This window comes from Schistocerca piceifrons, chromosome 2 (assembly GCF_021461385.2).
Source record: "Schistocerca piceifrons isolate TAMUIC-IGC-003096 chromosome 2, iqSchPice1.1, whole genome shotgun sequence".
In the NCBI taxonomy this organism is placed as follows: Eukaryota; Metazoa; Arthropoda; class Insecta; order Orthoptera; family Acrididae; genus Schistocerca; species Schistocerca piceifrons.
Window position 1 is genome coordinate 779,759,718 of NC_060139.1, and position 14,288 is coordinate 779,774,005.

Sequence of the window (14,288 nt, forward strand, 5' to 3'; positions counted from 1 at the left end):
GGCAACAGCGCATGGCGGCCTGGATGGTCACCCATCCAAGTGCCGACCACGCTCGACAGCGCTTAACTTCGGTGATCTCATGGAAACTGGTGGAACCACTGTGGCAAGGCCGTTGCCTTCATTCAGGCAAGGGTCACTTTTATAAGGGCACTGTATATGTTGCAGTATTTCAGTTCAAGAACAAATACATAATTCATATACACAGGTATTTACATAATTAAATCTATTTTGACAAGGATAGGATAGCTGGTCAGACATGGCCTTGCTGTAGTAATCATCCCAGCATTTGCCAAAGTAATTTAGGGAAACCACAGAAGACCTACATCAGCATGGCTTGACAGGAATTAAAGCCTCAGACTTCTCAAATAGAAAACCAGCTCTATTAAAAATAGTGCAAAATCATTCAATTTAGCTGTCTTGTACAAAACTATTTTGTTTACAAAATTCGTGTAGTTAAGTTATTTCACAACATAAGAATCTCATATTACTCTCTCTATTAATTTCTCAACACCTATCCCTGTACACATTACACATACTATCACCTGACATCAGGACCATGACAATGATGTTTGGTTTCCGTTTTGAGTATCACAGCTTCATATTTCCTTGCCTGTACAATTACATCAGTATGCCTCCATAAAGAGTGAAATATTGAGCTAATAAAGAGGATAAGACGCTGTACTATCCATTGCAGAGCTTTAGTATAACATAGGTGTTAGTGATCTTTCTTGATATTGTCACTTTGTTTGAAGTCATTCACTGACTTCAAAGAATTATTAAAAGAATTATAAATTACCTATAATTTTTATAAAATGTCTGTCGCACTCATTTTTTATGCCCTATCCTATCCATGAATGAAAATCTATTAGATTTGCATATTAGTAATTAATTTTAATGAGAAATCTACTGTCACTGTAAATACTGTATTCACCTACTTACAAAAGTTGTGGTATGTTGACTATTGGGAATAGCTGAAGTGGTAAATGCCAAATGCCATTGGTTGGTTCTGACTGATTTCTGGTTGCAGCCAATGTTAGATGGTAGACAATACTGTGTTTTTATGATTGAGTTTTAAATCATCTTATTCACTTGTGAAATACTCGTAGTTTTGTCTGCTGGCTAAAGTTGGTAGTGCTGGAAGGGACTCAGCTATATCCATCAATCAAGTGTTTGGAGTACATCTATAGTAGTGGTAATTTAAAAATTAAAATGAAGCAAGGATTATTCATTATAGTAGAGCCATTCTGTCAATGTGTGCAGATGAACACACAGTGTAATGACCCAACCCAGTCATTGATTTATGTAGCCTCACATCTTCTAAACTGTAGCATCCTGTGACATGAAGACAAATGGTAATGGTACACTGTTGTCAGTGTGAAATATTACAGCAGATGATAAACTCCTCCGTTGCTACAGATGGTCGTATGTTATGATTTAACTATTTTGGTACATTTATCTTTCAATTTTCTAAAAAATGTCAAAGAGAAATGGTCCTTTGTCAGATAATTTAAAGCCTTTTTTAAGATTTTGAGTGCTTCAGTAGGTTTTGAATCGTAGAGGAAAAATGTTGTACAGCTCAGTGATATGACTGGTCTCTTGGGAAAAAATCATTTCTCATAATTTGTTCCTCTTTCGTAAATAAGACATGTTTTTTCGTCATAATGTTCAGAAATGCAAAAGTTAATTTATTTTCTCATCTCATACTTGTAATCATAAAAATATAGAAAAGTATATAAGATAAAGAAGATCCTATACTGAATTCCAAATACAAAATTCCACATACAGAACCATCAACTGGATGCTATGTACAAAACTTTATACACAGAATATTTTTTTACATCTTAAAATTAGGCTTCTAGATTTCATTCTGGCACAACTTGATACAGTAAATTAATGGAATTAATTTACTCAGAACTGGACTTTTCCATGAACAATGAAGCTTCACACAACAGCAGTAACTGCTTGGCCAGGTCATTTTGATTTCATATTTTGTCAGTTTTATGTAAAACAGTGACAGCAAGATTGTTTGATAAATGTATCTGGAGAAGGGTAGAAAATCTGCTATGATTAGTGCAAGTACAAAGAATCAGGAATTTTACAGCATACACCAATGAGCCAAAACATTATGACCATCTGTATAATAACTTGCTATTCCACTTTTCAAACACAGCGCAACAGAGATTCTACGTATCATGGATTCTACAAGTCCGTGATGAAGTTCCAGAAGTATGTGGCTCCAGATATTGATGCACAGGTCAAGCAATTCCCGCAAATTAACGGGATGGTGGTTTACGGGCATGCAGCTGATGCCCGATATGTGTTCTAATAGGTACAGATCAGGCAGACTTTCTGGCCAAGACATCAATGTGAGTTCACTAGAATGCCCCTCAAACCACTGTAGCATGATTCTGTTCTTGAAAGATGGACAGTTATCCTGCTGGAAGATGTCGTCGCCATAGAGGGAGACTTCACGCATGAAGCAATGCAGATGGCTCTGCGTTAATGTTCACATAGTTTACAGCTGTCATGATGCCTTCATTTACCACCACAGATCCCATGGAAGCCCAAATCATTGTACCCCATAGCACAATTCTGCCCTCACCAGCCTGCATCTGTGGCATGGTGCATGTTTTCTGCAGCCTGGCTTGACCTGATGTAACAAGAAAATCGATTAATTTGACAGGCAACACATGTCTATCGATCCATGGTGAAAACTCAGTAATGCTGTGTCCACTGCAATCATAGCTGATGATGCCATTGGATCAACACAGGAACACGTAGGGGTTGTGTGATGTGGATCTCCGTGTTCATGGCGCTTGAACGGTGTTCTCTGAAATGCACATGCTGGCACTAGCATTACACTTTGTTTTCAGATCTGCCACAGATTGCAGCCTATCCTCAATTAGACCATGTTTGGGATCATCCTACCTCCATGTTTTGTGATGAGATGTGGTCGTCCAATACATACAGCCTACTCATTATTTCACCATCCTTCAACCACTTTCCATAGGCATTCATTACACTAGTATGCCAAAAGGTGACCAGCTTCACCATTACAAAGATTCTCATTTCCAACTGCAGTGCCACAGCATTGTACCCTTTGTCAAAACACTTATATCAGTGGATTTCCACATTTGCAGCCTGTATCTTTGCTGTGATGACAGCCCATTCATGTCTCTTCCACTTATATTCTTTCCTTACTGCATCACATGCCTGAAACATCACCAGGAAGTGTTCAACCAGTGGTCGTGATCTTTTGGCTCATCAGTGTGTATGAGGAATCTAAGAAAGAAGAGAAGACAAGAAAGGTAGGGGACACTTCCTATGTAGGAAATGTCCTTTTGGAAGGTGCTAGTTGTTCACCCCAAGAGAGGGAATATTCATAAATTTTGCAGAAAGTATATTGTAGAGCATTCCCCCAACAGCCTGAAAGTGACCGGCACATGCAAAAATTACTGACAAAAGATTAGCCTCATAATACCCAGTCTTAAGTTTGCCAAAGATACTCTTAAACCATTATTTATTTTTCTTTGGACACCAACTCATTATTTCATTTGTACTATACAATAGCTTAATTTTCCTGATAGGTATATCTAACTATTCTGGTTTAATACTAAGCTCTTATGCTGACTGGTTGCACTTTTGAATCCTGGTTTCACATTTTTCACTAATACGTCATTTAGTGACTGTGGAAACTTAAATTATGTGACAGGCCAGGGTTTGGTGCAGATCCCTACTTCTGCAGTCAATGCATTACCATTTACACCATCCGTACGTGTTTTGTGGATCAACTCAAAGCCTCAACTTGCCACAGGCTCCTTCCTTTTTCTATCAAATTCCATGTTTGTTGAATCACATCTGGTGCTGTTAAATGATCTTCAGACCACTTACAGGCAGCCAGTAGAGTTTCACCTTTAGTATATCTGTAGATACCATCGCCATATTTGAATGAGAAATTTTATATAATTCCTTAGAATTGTTGTTTTTATTACCTTTGTTTTTTAAGGCATAATTAAATCACCAACTCTGTTGCTGTTTGAGAACACTTTAATTCTCAATACCACTTGCATTCACCAAACATCATAAGGCACACAAAATGAATTTTTACACTGCAATTTAGCATATGCTAGTTTGAGATGGAAATAAAGTGATGAAGTATTAGCAGAAGTAAAGCTATGTGGGTAGCTCATGAGTCATACTTGCCCACAAAGGCAAATGTCCCATGTTTGAGTCCCAGTCTGGCACACTGTTTTAATCTCCAGGAAGTCTCAAATAATAAGATAACTTGTGCTACAACACAAAAGAGACGCACATTAAGCTAAAATATAGTTACCTTTCTTTACATTTTAGTAATGACAAACAGCTGAGGCATTATGGACGTGGTGCTACATATCACAACAGCCTTTGTGCTTATCCATTTGTTTTTGTATGTAGGTTTCAAGGTATGAGATGAGAGCTGAATTTGTCCAAAGAAGTATACCTTTTCCACAAGGCTAAAATCAAACAGTGGAAAATCCAGGATGGAATGTAAAAATATTAGGAGAAGGGAAGTTGCTACTCACCATATAGCAGAGATGGTGAGTCACAGATAGACACAACAAGAGTGTTTTTGATGTGCCTATCTGCAATTTAGCATCTTTTCCATCGGGCTGCTTGATTAAAATAAGTACGGTACTTTATTTATATCTTCTGGCCAATTTTGAGCTTCAGTTCATTTTGAAGTGTACCTGTAAAAAACACAGCAATGTGTTGTTATGTTTTTATGTGTATTTGAAAATGAACTAAAGATCAAAATTGGCCAATAGTGCCGAATAAAGCAAATATTTTAACCAAGCAGCCTGCTGGAAATACTGCCTTTCTTTGAATTTATGGAGGCTGTGGTACTCATCCAGAAGAAATCAATCAAATGTATTTGTTGTTTTACAGGCATAATTCTACATTGAGTTTTGCATCTTTTGTAATGATTGTGTTCATCTAATTGTGCGTGTTTATCATTGTTCCCTTAATAGTCACAAGTAAGAGATGATGAAATTATTTATTGTGTAATTCTTCTAGTCTTTTTATATTACACATTTAATGATGATACAATGGTCATATTAGATGTTTTACATTTGGTATTCTTGAAATTTATTGCAAAATCTGACCGCATAAGACTATTATTTATTTCTGTGGCTTTTAACATCCACATGTGGGTCAATTTCACCCAATGTGCTATTTACAAATGCTTCAGATAGAGATAAAACCCAATATTATTATCACCTTTTGCTAATAATGTCATTGATGTATGATTTTTTTCTGCCTTTTACTATCAATAAATTGTAGCTTTTTTCCCTCTGAGGACTCAAAAAATTAAAGGGGACACATCCCCAAGTGTACCTTTTGTAACTCAGCACTACTCTTTCATCTTGTGCGAGTACTGTAACAGAATTAATTCCTTAAATCCTTTCCTTTTGGTCTCCTTGTTGTTACATACAAGCTTTAAAGATAATAACTCTTTTGTTCCCCGAATGAAATTTTCACTCAGCAGCAGAGTGTGCACTGATATGAAACTTCCTGGTAGATTTAAACTATGTTCCAGACTGAGACATGAACTCAGGTCTTTTGCCTTCCACAGGCAAGCACTCCACTAACTGAGCTACCCAAGCACCCCTCACAGCTACTTCCACCAGTACCTTTCTCTTACCTACTGAACTTTGCAGAAGTTCTCCTGTGAGACTCGTGGGACTGTCACTCCTGGAAATTTCAATGTTGCAGAGACATAGCTTAACCACAGACTGGGGGATGTTTGCAGAATGAAATTTTCTCTCTGCAGCAGAATGTGCGCTGATACAAAACTTCCTGGCATATTAAAACTATGGTTGTGACAAGTCTCAAACTCGGGACATTGCCTTCCATGTACTAGGGCTTTTTAGTCATTATAGCACTTGCCCACGAAAAGCAAAGATACTGAGTTTGACTCTCAGTCCGGCGCACAGTTGTAAGCTGCGAGTAAGTTTCAACTCTATTGTTGTTCTGTATTAGTGAGTGTGATATTGACTGTGAATGCTGTTAATGTCCTTTTCCTCCTCCTCTTGTAAGCTTTCTAATGTGATGTAATAATTTGAGTTATATTCTAAAACTATGACTGTAACTTCACTCAGCTGTGTTTTCTATCTCTTTACTGTGTTCTTGTTACATTGTGTGGATCACATAGTTGTCTTCCATTCTCACAACTGACTTAGTTATTGTAATACCTCCAGACAGTTCACTGTCTTATGTAGCCCCTTGATGTTCTTATTGCTGATAATTTTGTTTCGCAAGACTCATTAAGCACCTTAATATGGTTTAGTTTTTTTTATTTTTTCTAAGAAATTTAGGCCATATTAGACATATTAGTTACTATGTCATATTGTTAGAAGGACAAAGATACATTGCACTCGATAGTAAGATCTATGTTCAAAAAAATGTTTTTCCTGGCTACATCTCATGCTGAATGGCACTGTGAGGTCAACTCATTTTTTTGCTACATGCTGACATTGTACTGAATTGCAGTTGGTAGGTTCTTTGTTTGTCTACACATATGATGAGTAGTTGGCTCACTTTGGCTTGGTCTTTTGTTACTGTTTCAGTGGTATTTTACTTGAGAGTGGTATAGCAATTCACTAGATCCCAGAGACTTGTTAATATTTGATTGTAAAGAAAGACTGTTTAATATTCTTTCTCATAGTTCAGCTATACATCTTAATGTGTTTATGTCATACTACAGGATCACCTGATGGTTCAAAACCCTTTTGGTAGTGAAAATTGAAGCATTTTTGAACAGTTGAAGTGGATCAAGTGTGTTTGTGGCATCAGTATGCTTTTCACAAACGACTTAGCTCTTTCATGACAACATGAAGCAGCAGCACCCCTTGTCACTCCATTCCACAACAGTGCTTTTGGAAAGACATGCTGTCCCTTACACATTCTTCATTCTATGATGGATGTCTACCACTGTTTGTGCTGTGGCAGCCAAGAAAAGAATAACAGCACATTGGTCCTGTTTGGACGCATTTGGTAATAATGTTGCCATAGTTCACACTTCCGAATTTGCCGCACACACATTGGCAAGACATAAATCCCACACTAATCCCTTGTCACATGTCAGTGGTTATATACTGGCATCCAAGTCATGTTTTGTTGCATTTGCATATATGCTGCAGCAATGCTGTCAAACTGAAACTTTTTGATTGCCCGTTACATCTTTTAATTTCACTACAAGGCGAGAGGGTCTTGTGTAATTTCATTTGGTTGTTGGGGGAGGGGTTCAGCCTCTCTAGACTTCTGCTTTGGCTATGTAGTTGAACTCACTAGTGCTGGTGCCCATGTCACATTCCTATCCTGTGCAGCTGCTATTTTTCGTTCCCAAATTTTTGTCCCATGCAGTTACTGACTGCCTCTGGGCCATAAAGCCGTGCTTCTCCAACTCTCCCTCCCACTCCCCATCTCCTCTCTCCACTCATCTATTCCACCTGATCCAAACCCTCATCCCAGTGGAACTGCAGTCCCAGCATTTTGTATTCAGCCAGCCAGGCCTAAAGACAGAGAGATAGAGAGAGAGAATGTGTGTGTGTGTGTGTGTGTGTGTGTGTGTGTGTGTGTGTGTGTGTGTGTGTGCGCGCGCGCACTCATGTGTAAGCTAGCAAGTTTTCAGTCTTGTTCACCTGCCTGTTGATGAGTTAATGCCTTTGCTATTTGGTGAGCTGTTACCTTCACTCCTAAAGTATTTATATTCTACTAGAACTTTCCACTACTGGCAACTTGTTGAGTCTCTGCAAAAAGAAGTGCCACTAATAAATAGACGCAAATGTTAATGGCACAAAGGTGCTAGAATATGTGAGTGAGTGTAGGCTGATGTGGCTAGTGTGAGTGTAGGCTTATGTGGCTATTGTCATTTTCAGTAAAACTTTTCTGGGTGTATGACTATGTTGTCATATTGCACCCATACAGATCTGATGGCCACATTTGCAACAGTGCCCAAATAGTTGGTCTATGCAACTACATGATGGCGTAATCCTATGGCTGGAAAAGTTACATAAATTTGCTAGAGTATGTTTTGCTGTGAATGCAGAAAGAAAGTTTTTTTTTTCTTTTAGAATGCTCAAAGGCATAACAGATATTTTACAGAAACAAATTAAATAGAGCAATTCTTTTCACACTATAGTATTGTGTCATTACAATATTAGGCACTGTACCATGGTGAAAATATTACAGGCAAATCTATTCCTACATACTCGAGTGGTTGTAATGTACTGAAGGATGGTTAGCCATCTCGACCGAATCAGGGTACTTGGTAAATAGCAGTTTGGACATCAAAATTTATAATTTCACTGCCCACAAAATAGGGTCTTTAAATAGTAAAATGTCACCAATAGGAATTTTCTGTGGCTTATCCAAAGCATATGATTGTGTGAACCATGACATTATGTTACAGAAATTACAGTTCTATGGTATAAATGGAACAGCATATGAGTGGTTTAAATAATATCTACAGAACAGGAAGCAAAATGTTTCTTTATATGATTTAAGTAAATTTGCCAAGTCATCTAACTGGAGGGAAATTACATTAGGTGTTCCACAGGTTTCAATCATGGGTCCCCTTTTGTTCTTAATATATGTGAATGAATGAGCTCCCTCCCTATCTGAAACAAGAAGCTAAACTGATACTGTTTGCTGATGATAACAAGCATCATTATTATTCCAGTAAAAGAAACTCGAATAGAAAATGTTACAAATAATGCCTTTGGGCAAGTTATTAATTGGTTTTCTGCAAATGGGCCTGCTCTGAACTTTGAAAATACACAGCACATCCAATATCCTGCTGCAAGGAATACAGTTCCTTCAATAAATATAATACATTAACAAAAGTCAGTAGCCACGGTGGAGCATACTAAATTTTTGGATGTACATATAGATGAGAATCTTAATTGGAAAATTCATATTTGAACCTCTGAAAGCGTCTAGGTTCAGCAACTGTTGCAGTCAGAATAATTGCCAATTTTGAGGATGTAGAAATTAGTAAGCTAACATGCTTTGTATACTTTCACACTCTGATGTCATACAGAATAATACTGTGGGATAATTCAATACTTATCCAAAAAGTATTCATTGTTTAGAAGAAAGTAGTTAGAGTTATGGGTAGGGTTCATAGCTGCACATCTTGTAGGCATCTATTTAAAAGGTTTGGAATTCTTACAACAGCCTCACATTACATTTACTCACTAATGAAATATGTTCTTAACAACATGGACCAATTTAAAAACAACAGTAACATTCATGATTATAATAACAGAAGAAAGAAAGACTTACACTATGCTCTACTTAACCTATCTGTGGCACAGAAAGGGGTAAAATATGCTGCTGTAAAACTTTTCGATAAATTATCAGATGAAATAAAATGTCTGACAGGCAGCAGTAATACTTTCAAAAATAAATTGAAATCAAATCTCCTCGGCAATTCCTTCTATACCATAGATGAATGCTTGAACAGGAGTAAATAAATCTACTGGTATAATATATGCATTTTGTGCTCTTTAAGGTAATGGGATGGGTAATAAAAATTTTAAGCTTAAAAAACCCTTTGATTCACTTGTGCATTTCTTATGCACTTGACACATTCCACATCATAACAGTTACTGTCAGATTGATCTATGCAGCACATAACTAACTAACTAACTAGGAATATGAATGCAAAGTATTTAAAAATTTTATCACTTCAATTTGAAGCAAGAGCGCAATACATCTTGCAAAATAATGAACAACATTACAACTGGTAATTGATTACACAGAATTATTTGCAGCATTCATGTATTTAGATGCAGTATATGTTTCATTGAGAAAAGAAAACACAGGCAGTATATTGCTTACAGCCTTTACTCACCTATAGTGGATCAGTGCATAGAACACAGAAACATGTAACAGTAAATAGCATTCACACTAGCTTTCAAGCACTAGCTCTTTTTCTAGCTAAAATACGCTCATTCACATGCACAAACACATGGACACCCAAATATACGCTCCCTTGGCCGAGTCTGTATTTTGCAATTAAATGTTTATTTTGTTTCTAATCAAACATGTTTCACCTAATCATGCCATCCTTTTCATGTATCAATGGGTTTTTCTGTAGGCTCCAGTTGACAGAGTAGTGTTGCACACTCCACATGGTCTTGTTCACTTGAGGCAATGCTACAGCAAGTGAGAAACCGTATGCAGTGCACAGTAGGAAACATATTGAAATGTACAATGTAACTCATCAATTAGAAACATGTAATGTGGGTTTCTAGTGCCTGCAGAACAACCCATGGATGTATGAAAAAAATAGAAAAATGAAGACAACTGATGATGCCTAGCATGAATAGGCAAAATATGTTTGGTTGGCTACAAAATAAACATTCTGTCACAAAAGACGGAATTTTTCTTCTCTACATGGTGAACGTAACTATATAATTGAAGTAGCAACTTGTTGGAATTGGATGAACAAAATATTTGTTACATGTGTTGGCAGTGAGCTAATGTGTATAGATCTCTTTTTTTTGCCTGTTACATGTATTCTTAGATATCTATGCTACAGTTTCTATGTTATATGCCTTTGTAAATTGCCAGAAACACATTAAAGGCACTAAAATATGTGTTCGTAAACAGTGTTTCTCCATCAACATTATTTTAGCTAGATATCCAGAGATCACAGGCCTACAGACCACATGCTGCTTCCACACACTGCCTCCATTTCTTCCTGTTTTGTGTCCGGTTCCTCCAGATGTCTTCAATCCCCAGGGCTGCTAGGTCCTTCAGCAGGTCTTCCATCCAGTGCTGCCTTGGTCATCCAATGGGGCATTTGGTGTTTGGTTTCCCCTCTAGTGCCATCTTCGCCTATCTTACATCTGGCATATGGACTACATGGCCCAGCCGTTGTATTCTTTTGCTCTTTAGCTTCTGTAGGATAGTTGGTTATTACATCAGAAGGTAGATCATTTTACTGTGCAAATAGACACTGGGCTAACAAAAGTCGAGGGATACCTCCTAATATCGTGTTGAACCTCTTCCTGCTTGGCGTAGTGCAGCAACTTAGCATGGCATGCATTTAACAAATTGTTGGAAGTTCCCAACAGGAACACTGAGCCAAGCCACCTTTACATCTACAACTATATCTACATGGATACTCTGCAAATCACATTTAAGTGCCTGGCAGAGGGTTCATCGAACCACCTTCACAATTCTCTATTATTCCAATCTCGTACGGCGTGCGAAAAGAATGAACACCTATATCTTTCCATACGAACTCTGATTTCCCTTGTTTTATCATGGTGGTTGTTTCTCCCTATGTAGGTTGGTGTCAACAAAATATTTTCACATACAGAGGAGAAAGTTGGTGATTGGAATTTGATGAGAAAATCTCGTTGCAACGAAAAACGCCTCTCTTTTAATGATTTCCAGCCCAAATCCTGTATCATTTCTGAGACTCTCTCTCCCATATTTCACAATAATACAAAATGTGCTTCCTTTCTTTGAACTTTTTTGATGTATTCCTTCAATCCTATCTGATAAGGATCCCACACTGCGCAGCAGTATTCTAAAAAGAGGACAGACAATCATAGTGTAGGCAGTCTCCTTAGTAGGTCTGTTACATTTTCAAATTGTCCTGCCAATAAAACACAGTCTTTGGTTAGCCTTCCCCACAACATTTTCTGTGTGTTCCTTCCAATTTAAGTTGTTTGTAATTGTAATACCTAGGTATTTAGTTGAATTTGCGGCTTTTAGATTAGACTGATTTATCGTGTAACCAAAGATTAACAAGTTCCTTTTAGCACTCCTGTGAATGACCTCACCCTTTTCGTTATTTAGGGTCAACTGCCACTTTTCACACCATCCCGATATTTCTTCTATATCATTTTGCAGTTTGTTTTGATCTTCTGATGACTAAACGATAGCATCATCTGCAAACAACCAAAGATAGCTGCTCAGATTGTCTCCCAAATCGTTTATATAGGTAATGAACAGCAAAGGGCCTATAACACTACCTTGGGGAATGCCAGAAATCACTTCTGTTTTACTCAATGACTTTCCGTCAATTACTACAAACTGTGATCTCTCTGACAGGAAATCACAAATCCAGTCAGATAACTGAAATGATATTCCATAAACACACAATTTCACTACGAGCTGCTTGTGTGGTACAGTGTCAAAAGCTTTCCAGAAATACGGAATCGATCTGAAATCCCTTGTCAATAGCACTCAACACTTCATGTGAGTAAAGAGCTAGTTGTGTTTCACAGGAATGATGTTTTCTAAACCCATGTTGACTGTGTGTCAATAGACCATTTTCTTCAAGGTAATTCATAATGTTCGAACACAGTATATGTTGTAAAATCCTCTATACCCATCCACAGTAGCAAAAGTTGCCAATTCAGGATGTTGTGCATGAACTGACCTCTCAATTATGTCCCATAAATGCTGGATGGGATTCATGTCAGGCAATCTAGGTGGCCAAATCGTTCACTCAAATTGTCCAGAATCCTCTTCAAACCAGTCACAAATAATTGTAGCTCAGCAATATGACATCATTGTTTGGGAACATGGAAGTCCACAAATGGCTGCAGACGGTCTCCAAGTAGCTGAACATAACCATTTCCAGTCATGTAAATACAGCCCACACGATTATGGAGCCACCAACAGCTTGCACAGTGCCTTGTTGACAACTTGGGTCCATGTGTTAACAACAGGTGATGTCGTGCTGTTAACAAAGGTACTTGCATTGATCATCTGCTGCCATAGCCCATTAATGCCAAATTTTGCTGCACTGTCCTAGCGGATATGTTCATTGTAAGTGCCACATCGATATCTATGGTTGTTTCACACAATGTGGCTTGTCTGTTAGCACTGACAACTCTATGCAAACACCATTGCTCTTGATCATTAAGTGAAGGCCGTTGGCCACTGTGTTGTCCAAGGTGAGAGGTAATGCCTTAAATTTGCTATTCTCAGCACACTTTTGATACTGTGGATCTCGGAATGTTAAATTCCTCAACAATCTCCAAAATGGAATGTCCAATGTGTCTAGCTGCAACTAGCATTCCATGTTCAAAGTCTTTTAAGTCTCGTTGTGCAGCCATAACCACGTAGGAAACACTATCACATGAATTGCCTGATGACAAATGACAGCTCTGCCAATGCAGTGCCCTTTTTTACCTTTTGTACATGGTACTATTACCATCTGCATATGTGCATATCACTATCCCGTGACTCAGTGTATAATCCTACACAACTGAGAAAGAATGGCTGCAAATATTAACAATATATGATAACTTATTCATATCCAGTATGTTGTCATTCAAAGAACAGGATTCTTTTATCTTTCCCTTCTGTGTCGAGACTTTGAGAACCTTTATTCATCACAGTCACTTTCAGTCTCTGATTTGGCTCTGTCCTCCACTTTCCCATAAACCAAAAGCAAAAATTTGCAAGTTGTGTTGTGTTCATATTGATGCAAACTTAAACTAGAAACATCACACAAAAGACTCTCTAGAATGTTTAGCTTCAGTTGCTCTGGCAATAATAATAATAATACTGATGGTAATAATTGCAAGATTTAGGCACAATACTGATGGTAATAATTGCAAGATTTAGGCACACAAAAATCAGCGAGTGAATATAATTCCATGTTTTCATTCTACATCTACATCTGCATATGTACTCCATAAGCCATTGTATGATGCATGGCTGAGGGTATGTTGTACCACTACTAGTCTTTTCATTTCTTGCTCCACTTGCAAACAGAGCAAGGGCAAAACGACGGTATGTATACCTCTGTATGAGCCCTGTTTTCTCTTAACTTCATTATCCTTACACAAAACGTACAGTGGGAGCAGTAGAATCGCTCTGTAATCAGCTTCAAATGGCAATTTTCTAAATTTTCTTAATAATGTTTCTCAAAAAGAACATCCCCTTCCCTCCAAGGTTTCCCATTTGAGTGCCCAAACCATCCCCATAATACCTGTGTGTTAATTGAGCATACATATCTCACATCCCACCTCTGAAAGGCTTTAATGTCTTCCTTTAATCTGATCTGGGGGGATCACAAACACTTGAGTACTGCTCAGCAGTGGGTCTCACTAATGTTCTACAGGCAGGCTCCTTTAAAGATGAAGCACACTTTCCTAAAATTCTCCCAATACCTGCTGCAATCCTTACATGCTCATTCCATTTCATATTGTTTTGCAACGTTACGCCTAGATATGAAATTGACATGACCATATCAAGCAGCACATAACTAA

The 14,288-nt window shown here is 37.8% G+C and overlaps 1 protein-coding gene across 9 annotated transcripts in view; it reads left to right on the forward strand.

Moving 5' to 3' along the window:
- LOC124777617 (sodium bicarbonate cotransporter 3) overlaps positions 1-14,288 on the forward strand; it is a 960,712-nt gene that overhangs the window by 870,410 nt on the left and 76,014 nt on the right. The gene's annotated exons all lie outside the window — the stretch shown is intronic.